Below are 10,357 nucleotides of genomic sequence, written 5' to 3'. Positions count from 1 at the left end.
CCGGGCGCGCGAGGCCAGCCTCTAGGTTATCGGCTAACGAGCACTGTGAGTACACCAGATTTTATGAAACTGTAGCGATAAAGTTGCGTTCGGTCCTGCAAATTAATGCAACGAATACCGAATCTGGCCGCGGGGACGAACACGAGAATAAACGCGTCGGCGTCGCGGCGTACGAAGCCAGAGGGTGGAAAGTCGTTTGTATGCCGTTCCCAGGGGCAGCCGTGTTTTCGAAGAACGATTAAAACGAAGGATCGGAGAATTTACTGCGTCGTTGGTCGTGCACGCGATACCAAAGAACGCGGAGTTAAACCCCGCGTTTATAACGTTACGATAAATTGCGTAAACGACGCGTCGCGTGCGCCAAAAGCGGTCAGATTGCCGGAACGTGTCACGTTCCACTCGCGTTTTATCTTCTGTCCAATTGAATCGATCCATCTACCATATTTTCATCCGTTCTCACGTTCGTCTTACCGACACTTCAATTTTTTCTCCCTCCAACATTTATCGTCTTTATGCGGTAATTTTTGTACCGCGTCGAAGGTCAGACTTTATAAGGACACACGCCGCGCATGCACGGCTATTCAATCGCAATTACATACGAGCGACAACTATTTCCGTTCCTCGCTTTATCTTATTCTACGCGATACGATGAAATCTAATCGCGCTGTTGTTACTGTTACGCGTCTTCGTTCGAGGAAAGGCGAGAGCCGTTATAGACGGTACGTGTTGATTTAACAAAAAATCAGAATAAATGTAAGCCGCAAATACATATTGTTGATCGATCGATCAAACGCCCGACGCTTAATCTCCGTAAAAACAGCGTGAGACAGTCACGCACATTTGAATGGAGTTTGAGCAAAAAATTCTAATTATTAACGATGTTGCGCTTTAACTCGTGACACGGGTGAGCTTACAGGCGTCGATTCGCGAAAGTCGCGAGCACCTGCCCACGGCTGTACATTGCTTCCCGAGGTCGCAAATAACGCAGGATGGGAACGCATCGCGCCACTTATTCGCATTCCTCTCGTGGCACCGTCCACGTTTATTATGAGTGACGGTCGGAAGGATAGGTCGGAGCAACGTTTCTTTATCGCGTGATATCTTGCTCGCTCAAGCCGCCCATCGACCTTCCGTCGAGAGGAAGCGCGAGAATCTATCTCGACCTTCGATTCGAGAGCTTGTGTACGAACGGAATGTTTGCAAGATTTTTGCAAGATGTTTGCGAATATAGCTTGTGCAAAATATTTTGATCGATTTCTTTAAGGGTAGTTTTACTTTAATAGGTATCGGTGTACATAAATAAATTGATGCGAAATCGTTCAAGTGCGGGAAATTTGTATTGCGCGCAGTACAAAAGCGAAGTCATCGTATTTTAGGAAATAAACAAATGCATGTTTACGCATATTTTTTTTTACCTCGTTTTCACTGCCTTCTTGTTTGCCAAACTTTTTTTCTGCGATACGCACGTAGTTGTTTTTACAACCATCTTGCTGGCAAAAAAGAGAACCTTTTTTTACCGCTAAAAGAAAACATATTTTTCTTCGAGGTTGTGTCAAGGGCACGAATTATTTCCTCAGCGAAACCACTAGTTCTTCATCGCTGTAACGTCGTAAATAGTAGAAGAACGAGTTTAACCATAGATCGCGTGCGCGTCCTTCGTGCGCGGTCCTTTCTACGCGTTTACCTTGTGCTAATGATCCAATAAACTTTGAAATATCGTTTATTTACAAACAACTTACATAAGAATTGTTTGCATGCAAAAATAGAAGCACTGGATACGTTTCAAACGGCGATAACCGAACGCTGTTGTTCGAGATCCTACGATCGATATCGTTACCGCATCATTACCCGAGCTTTTTCCTAGCCAGCTATTGCTTCTGACAACAGGCAAGCCTACCCCTACTTTCGCCGTTCCCCTACAAAATATCCCTCGCATAAACTACAATTTTACGAGTGTTTGTTTCTCTTCGGTCGATAATTTGCCAAAGAACGTTGCTTTTTTTCAATGAGGTCCACGGGCAAAGAGCGTTTATCTACGCGTGAAAAAAGATTAGAGATGCCGCAACAGCGGCGTGGGCGAAAATTATTCTTTCGAAATCTCGTCTCCAACAGCTTTCCTCGTGCTAAGAATCGTTTAATAAACTCTTGTGAGAAAAACTCGGCTGAATCGTAATGCTTTCCAAGCATCGATTACATAAAAGTCAGTGGCGTCGTAACACGAGCGTCGACCAGTGAAAAAAGGGACGACAGAACGGAGCGACACATGACGCTTTTATTATCGCAGCCGATGCGTAGACGCGCAATACGGCCATAGGGATGAGCACGCGCCATCGCCGTAAGATAAACCATAATTGCGCGAATATAAATGCATGTCATTGTTAGCACATGATACGCGTTACTCGGCAGTAAATCGCGCGATATCTAATACCTGGCCGGAAAAACGCCTAATCTAGGAGCGCGTGCGTCGAGAATGTGTACACTAGGTGCACGTGAATCTACACCTGTTCGTCGTTTGGAAAACTGATATCTCGCCGATGGAGACATCGCAGGTTTCGAGTTTTATCTATCTTCTTGCCACTACTTCCTCTTACCTCTAGGGCAAAGAAACTCACACCACGTTCACGCAACTTTTTATCGTCTCTTTTCTCGATCGACTCCACTTTTTTTTTTTTTTTTTTACCAAACATTGAAAAATATAAAGCAGCGTCCTCGAAGCGCAATCTAACGAAAACACGTATAAGGAGAAGTAAAAAAAACGAAGCAATGCGTCGTTGCATGCAGAAGGAGTCACGATCACGCCGCGTGCACGCTATCGTCGATGTGCAGACAGGCTGAAGTGTCACGACCGATGGGAATAACAATGGCAACAACAACAACGAGGGCAAGTTGCTGGTGTGACGCGATCGGTCGAAAGTCCGGATTCCCCGACGGCCTGGTTTCCGGCGATGGGCAAAAGTCGGACGAATAACTGCGGAATTACTTTCCGCGAAGCGCGGGAATAGAATCGACGCCGATTATCGACGGCCAATATTTGATTTTCCTACGACCGGTTCGCGGAATCTCGCACGCTTTATCCCGTGTTCCGCGAACGGCTGTCATCGATGCTGATTAAACATCGTCTATCGTTAACGCACCTTGACAGTTTTCACGTTTTCGAGTACTTGGATATTTTTAAAGGAAATTCTTCGTAAAAATGGTCAACAAGTGTAGTTGAAGTAGAACTAATCGATACTTTTAGGCTGCCGTTTGAAATCTTATCTTTTGCACACGTATTGTGCAAGCTCGAGTGAAAGCGAAAAGAGATTTCAAGCAGTAAACTTCGATACCTCCCTGATTACGTCTATGCGTACATATTAGGAGTGATGAGAAACGCGGTACGTTTTAGAGAAAATACCAGCGATTTCTCACGCTTCTTCTGGCGAACTAATGACACATACGCTTCGGGCAACTATCTGTCATGCACGATACGTGCCAACGTGACGTATCCGCGAAAATGTGTCGAAATCTTTCGCGCTGATACCACCGACTCGCTTGCTCGCAAATTCCTCCTTTGTGCTTCGATCAAGACGAATCTGCTACAGAGATACTGATCGGCATAACATGCATATTATTCATCGATATATGTATTTAATTCGTGTAGAACGAAGGTAAACACGCGCTAATCATCAGTTCGGAGGAAAATTATATCGAGTAGATTGCTTGTGTCAATATCGCAATAATCCTCTGTAATATATCATAGGATATTATTTATTTTTGAACAACCGTTATTCCAGTTACCCCTTAGCTAGAACAAACTTTCCAAGAACAGAGGTCGCTTTTTCACGGCAATTCCGCCGGAGGAAGAAATTTTATTCGCGACGAAATCGACACGATGACAGTTATAAGTTGGTTTAAAAAAGCACATAAATCGTGCGAAGAACGCCGCGACAAAGAAAGATAACCCGCGCGAGAATTTGTTATGAGCATAGCTCTCTCGGGGTCGCGCGAAAAAAAAAAAACTCCCAACCATGAAAAGCCGTCGTAAAATCGGCGAGGAAAACGAAAATTTCGCGGTTTGACTGTTTATACGCTGGTTCGCTATAAAACTTCCGCGATGAAGGCGACTGTTTTTTTGCTGCGAACAGCTAAACGTCGCTCGGTGTGCTTTACAACCTCGCTCGAGTTATTTCCGAGGAAACATTCTCGTCGATGCGGAAATCTGAGAAAATGCGATTAACAACGTATAGGGAAACGTATGATAATTCTTCAATATTTGAACATAGTTTAGTGTATTACCGTGAAAAATTAGCCGTTCGAATTCCGACGTATCTTTAATCGATAAGATTTTCAACTCGAGGCATGTCCAGTCGAGGAAACCATCGATAAATCGATCGATCTACGTCGATTGTTTCGCGAGTATCTAAGTAGTAGCTTTATCGGCAATTAGAAAGTGAAAACAACGAATTCGACGTATCCTCGGCCGACACGCGATGCAAATACGTACTTTCTATCCATAAAAATCAGGTAGACTTCAAATGAGGGAATGTTTAACCTCTAGGAGAACACGTCTGCAGAAATGGTAACGGAAATTGGTATCTTAAACAGCATCGTAATGTATCGTATTTGGCCTGTTCGTTTGTCGATCTTCGAAAAATATAGTAAAAAGCAAATGCGTTTAAAAGTTATACAAGCAGACGAGGAAGTGAAAGGCGAAATAATGTTTTAGAATCGCCGCGAGTGATATAATTATTTCGAATTCGAGTCTCGATCGCAACACTCCTTTCGAAGAATCGAACTGTTTAAAATATTTCTAGCTAAGCGATGTTTAGGCACGGAATTCATTCCGATCTATAAGTGCCCCGTGACGCTGCCTCCCACGCTCGTTACGCGTCTCTGCAATTCCTATTCTCGTCTAGAGCCATTGATTCATCCATGTCACGACCACGAATTACTTAAACAAATAGCTGCCTCCGAATGAACACAATACATTCTTGGAACTCCAATGAGGTTGCAATGCTGACCAAACACTGGAACACACTTCTAAGAGAGCACACCCGGAAGCCTGGAACAATTCCAGCTACGATAATCGATCCAGTCTAGTAGTAACTTCGTGACGATTAATTCCCAAACAAACATATCTCGATATGTAATTCCATAGTTTATCACTTTTTTTCCATTTACGTGTGCTATATTCGTGCACTCGTTGTCCACGTGTTCCAAGGCGGACGCTTCGTGTCTCGAGATCATCTTGTCACGTGGTACAGAGCGTGACAATAAGCACGCTTTAACCATTTAATTGTCTTAACCGTTGGCATCAGGGCGTAACAGAACGAAGAACATCGTCGGTCAGAGTCCAGAACGCGAACCGTCGAACGCAAGAGCTCGCAAGCCAACGCTACCGGGAATCGGCGCGCGAAAGAATGTTTACGAGGGAGGAGCTGCGCGGGAACATTCCCACCCGGGAATGTCACGTTTCTACCGGGAACATTCGGTGTTTGCTCAGATGTTTCTAGGTATTACGAAGCCGTCAAACAGGCGAAAACATGGTTAAGCGCTTACAAATATTAGCAAACAATGTGTGAATAATCACGCGAATATCGCTTAATGATTAAAGATGTTTGTAGAATCCAATAGACGCGCATATGAATTTTCGAGCATTTTACGAGAAAGTAAACTGTCGCAAAACGAAGAATAATGAAAAATAGATTAATCGTTCAACGCAAGAGAATTATCGGATCTGATATAGATTTGTCAGTTCTTGATACGCGTATAGTCATTTTGTTTCTTCGTATGCCGAGTAATAACGAGAAACACTGATTTCCCGTAAAAGTTCTCGACGCGCGCGTAGATAAAGACCGACATTGACGATCAACAGGGCGAGGGAAAAACAGGAAAAAACCGGTATAGATTGACGAACACGAGGGTAAATAGGCGAACCATCGATGTCCTCTCCTTATTCCCGGAAGCTTATCTGCCTAGCGGCGATTGGTGGCCGCGCGAACGTGCGTAACGTACGAAACGAGTTTGCACCTTTTGCGCGTACGGTTCTTCCCGACTTGGCAGAGAATTCCAGGTAATCGGTCTGCCACGAACTGCGCGTGTCGCAAAGTACGATTATCCAGCTCTTCACCTTTGAATCTCGAAAGGAAACTAAATCTGTACAAACTTTACATAAGAACGTTTAGTATAGATAAATTGGTTAGTTATAATTCTTTCGATCGTCTATTATTAATTAAAAATAAATACACGATAAAGGTATCTCTGAACGAGAACTTGCCACGTGAAGTTCACCGCTCGATCGGAAAACAGCGCGAAGGCTGTAATTCTGGCGCGTACTCCTTGCGTTTGCGTTTTCCTATTAAAGAGCGGCTCGTCTGGAGGGATCTATATTTTTGGCCGATCCATTGACTCGGGGCGGTTTAGTCATGCCACTTGGTACGGTGCCCAGTGACTGTTTGCGCAATAACGTATCAGCTGAACGTGAAATGTCAGAGTGCCTTCCGTGAGCGTGCGTCAAAAAGATGCACGCCACGAATTCACCTCGACGAAATTCCACCGCGATAAATATTGATCGGAATGCGAGCTGATTTTTCTACGCCTCGGTAAGATTCTTCTGCGTCTCAAACGACGAGGAATCGCGTCATCTCTTTAACAACGCGACTGCAAACCGTAACCATGTTTACCGACTCAAAATCGATCATCGTTTATCGCCTTCTACGAATTCTGCTTCGTTTTCTATATGTAGGTCGATGCGGAGTACGATTGGCTGGATGGAATTTACGTTTCCAAGACGAGAACCAGAAATTCACTTTTACGTGGTCGTCGATGTGTCTAGGAATTCGTTTAAATGAATTGTTTTCAGAGGAAAAGCGAGTTAGTTAGAATTACCGTCGCTTTTAGAATACCATGAAATTTATCCTTCCGAGAAGAACAATCGCGACTACCTTCAATTTACATTTTCAATCGTGATCGTTCAGTTTCTTTTGTTTATCAAATGTGGCTATGAAAAATGTATCCCACGAACGTTCCCATTTCTCATATTTGACTCGTACTTTTTTTTTCGAATGTCCTAATGCTTCGTCAGACGTCTAGCGACACACTGACACTCTAACCAATGCATCAAACGCTGGAACATTAACATAACCGCCGGTGAGACGATGTGTTCGGAATGAAAACGAAGAAGCTAGGCCAGCATGACGTTCGCGCGCCTAGCCGCGCGATCGTATACGACCGTTCACACCGATGAACATAACTGTTGCGTGTTTTCGCGTTCCCGTTTGCGTCTAGGTCAAGAACGCGACGCGGCAACGCGTGTACGCGTCGTAACGTAATTCGAAAAATACGAGGCGTATTTATTAGAGATGATCGTATCTAGGTCCGACGATGTCGCCACGCGTGAATCGTTCGTTCCTCGACGCCCACCACAACGAATGACGAATGCCGCGGAAAAAATAAATATGAATCCGCCGTTCTTCTCGACAGTCGAGTCGAGTCATTGAAATGTTTCGAGGAACGTTGCGCAATCGTTCGGCTACTCGATAGTTCGAGAATAAAATGATTATTATTAAATAGAACGCTTCTGTGTTGCACCAGTTTCCTCCTTGTTAAACTGACTACTTCCGCAGCGGACCACTGTCCCTCCGTCATCGAGCGGAACACTTCCGCGCTGAATCAAATACTCGCTAGCCGAGTTAGTCAGCTCCCCATCGGATTAAACGTTTCCGAATCGACACAAATGTCCCCTGACAATCGGTCTAAGGTCTTTACGTTCGATCGTTTAGTAGTAGATAAACACTTTTGATCAATACTAAATGCACGACTTTTGTTACTTGGATAGGTTCGTTATTACAAATAGTAAGAAGTAGAAAATGGGGAATGATTGCTAAGAATAGCGCTTAAGGGTTCATTTGCCTCCATTGTGATAACATTTCCACTGATTTTAGATCGTTACTTGTTTTTGCCAAAGGTATCTCATCAATTACGTACAGCGTGGTAACTATCCGCTTCTTCTTAAATCAGCTATTCAGACTGGAGTAAGCAGTGGCGATAAAGGAAGCACCCGGCGAGGAATGTTAATCGTCGGCTTCGAAGGAAACACAAACCAAACCAGAAAGAACGGCGGGCTTCGGTCAATGCGTTTCTTCGTTCTTATTTCCCTCTTCGAACCTATTCAATAAAATCTCGGCCGCTCTCCATTACCCTTCGCTTTATCCACGAATCGTTCGATCGTAATTATTCGGCTGCCCATAAACGGAAAGATCTCGATGTCGCATCTTTTCCATTGGTTCCTTTCGAAATTCTTCCTCCATTGAAATATGTCGAGGGAGCAAAGCGGAAATTGTAAAAGAGTGCCAGCTGGCTTTCGAGGCGGAACGCGATAACCGCGTCGGCGTTATCGTGTGGAGACGAGGCGTCGTTGTCGTAGCTGAACGTTGGTCGAGTTCGTTGAGTTCGTTACGGCTGATAAAAGGTTCGCGATCGTGTAAACTGCACGCTTGTCGCGTTTCATTCATGGAAACGCCACCGCCATCGTCGCCGACACGACGTAGCCGTGGGATCAACGTTTTTATTTCCAACGGAAGACCAATATCGCAGACGCGATAACCGCCGTGCACGCAGGTAACACACGGAAGCTCGCGTCACCACGATCGGATATGCACGCTGCTTTCCTCTTGTGTGCTTAGCTGCGCTCTTTCGCATTGGCGCCGAACTATATAACTCCTGTGTCTCGTTCGATTTGGTTTGAATTTTCGGTACTACGAAAAATATGTTGAAGTTCAAAATATTGTGCATTGCATTTCGTTAATGAGGCACAGGTCGCACATTCTTGCTGCAATTTTATTGGTGATTTTTATCATAGAACTCTGTTTTTTTTTTTAATTGATCGGAAAGCTACAAATAATAATTATTGATAAGAAAATGTAAAAGAGAAAATCGAAAATCAGGTGCATCGAGAGACTAGTTAGACGCAAGATTTATCTAACGTCGATGTCAACGTTACAGCATCGGTCACCGTACGCCACTGGTATCGAACGAATGGTGTGTTCAGCAAATATTTCTCGAACGCTTCGGCAGCCGTCGAAATTTTTCGAAGCGTATCTCCGTCGATTTCCTGGATCCGAAAAGTAAACCGGATCCAACAGACCTGGACAGACTCGGCTATACTTTATATCCATTATCACTTTATATCCTTTAGGTATATCCATAATGAAAGAGCCACTTGTCCTCCTAAAATTTCACTTCGATCCTTCGTTTAAGTCGCTTATGTTTCATAATTTTTATGCATTGCAATTTGATGATTCGCCGTTCCCACAATTTTTCTATGCTTCGTTTTCAACCAATCATGCCCTCCGTCATTAGATACAATTATATCTTTGCGTTACTCATTCATCTTTGGTTAACGTAACGTTCTAAATGAATCGAGAGTTAGTCAGAATGACGTGGCTGTCGATATGTTAATTAAGATCCTTGCTCGTCGCGATTCGGAATTTCTTACGAATAGAATTATTTCTGATAACGTCCTTGCATAGAAGCGCGAGGTTCGAGACGAGCGAACGCTCTCGAGGAATGCGGAAGGTGCGACCAGCCGGTTCACCGGTGTCACCTCGAATTATTATCGATGTCTTGTAGTACCGAGGAAATAGTTTAATTGAATCGATGTAATTAGTCGATCGCTGATTCATGAAATTATTTCTTTAATTTCGAAGGAAGTTGTTGTCGCACGATGTAAACAATAAATAATGCACTCGCGTGAATCATATAATGACTTCTCGATGATTTAATCGCGTGACGCTTCGCTGGGAGTGAACCATACGTGTTACCGACATTTATCTGGCACGTATCAAATACAATCTCTCATAAAAATTTCAATATCCCATTAGAGATTTAGACATGTTTTATGGATGAATATTTTATAACTCTCTCTCTCCCTCTCTCTCTCTCTTTCTCTCTCTCTGAAAAATTTTTAGAATCGATTTTCGATTCAACAATTCGTGGAAAAGACTGGGTGGTAAAATTTCTTTTATTAAGAGCGATTTCGGAATTACACGTGTCGCCTTTCGTTCAGGCTCATCTTTCTATTCACATATATAAGCACGCACCTTTTCTAACTCTCTCTCTCTCTCTCTCTCTCTCTCTCTTTTATTCTTAGAAATTTAAATATACATATTTCGATCCTCAAATTTTCAAATATTTAAATTTTCAAATGCACGTTCGATCTCTGACGCAGTTAGCCACGATACTGACAAAATTTCGAACATTATATTCTATGTTCAAACAAACAATTGTCAACCGACAAACGATATTCACGCGCGTTGAGCAGATTGGAGGATTCCGCTGGAACCCCCCAGAAAATATACAGCGGTTGCGGCGCGGCGGT

General features: G+C 43.6%; 1 protein-coding gene across 4 annotated transcripts in view; it reads left to right on the top strand.

The window, feature by feature from the left end:
* LOC100742861 (3-phosphoinositide-dependent protein kinase 1) overlaps positions 1-10,357 on the top strand; it is a 424,087-nt gene that overhangs the window by 319,213 nt on the left and 94,517 nt on the right. The window lies entirely within an intron of this gene.

Source organism: Bombus impatiens, unplaced genomic scaffold (genome assembly GCF_000188095.3).
Source record: "Bombus impatiens unplaced genomic scaffold, BIMP_2.2 scf_0136, whole genome shotgun sequence".
NCBI lineage: Eukaryota > Metazoa > Arthropoda > Insecta > Hymenoptera > Apidae > Bombus > Bombus impatiens.
The sequence above is the reverse complement of the archived record's forward strand: the minus strand, read 5'-3'. Positions and strand labels throughout refer to the sequence as shown.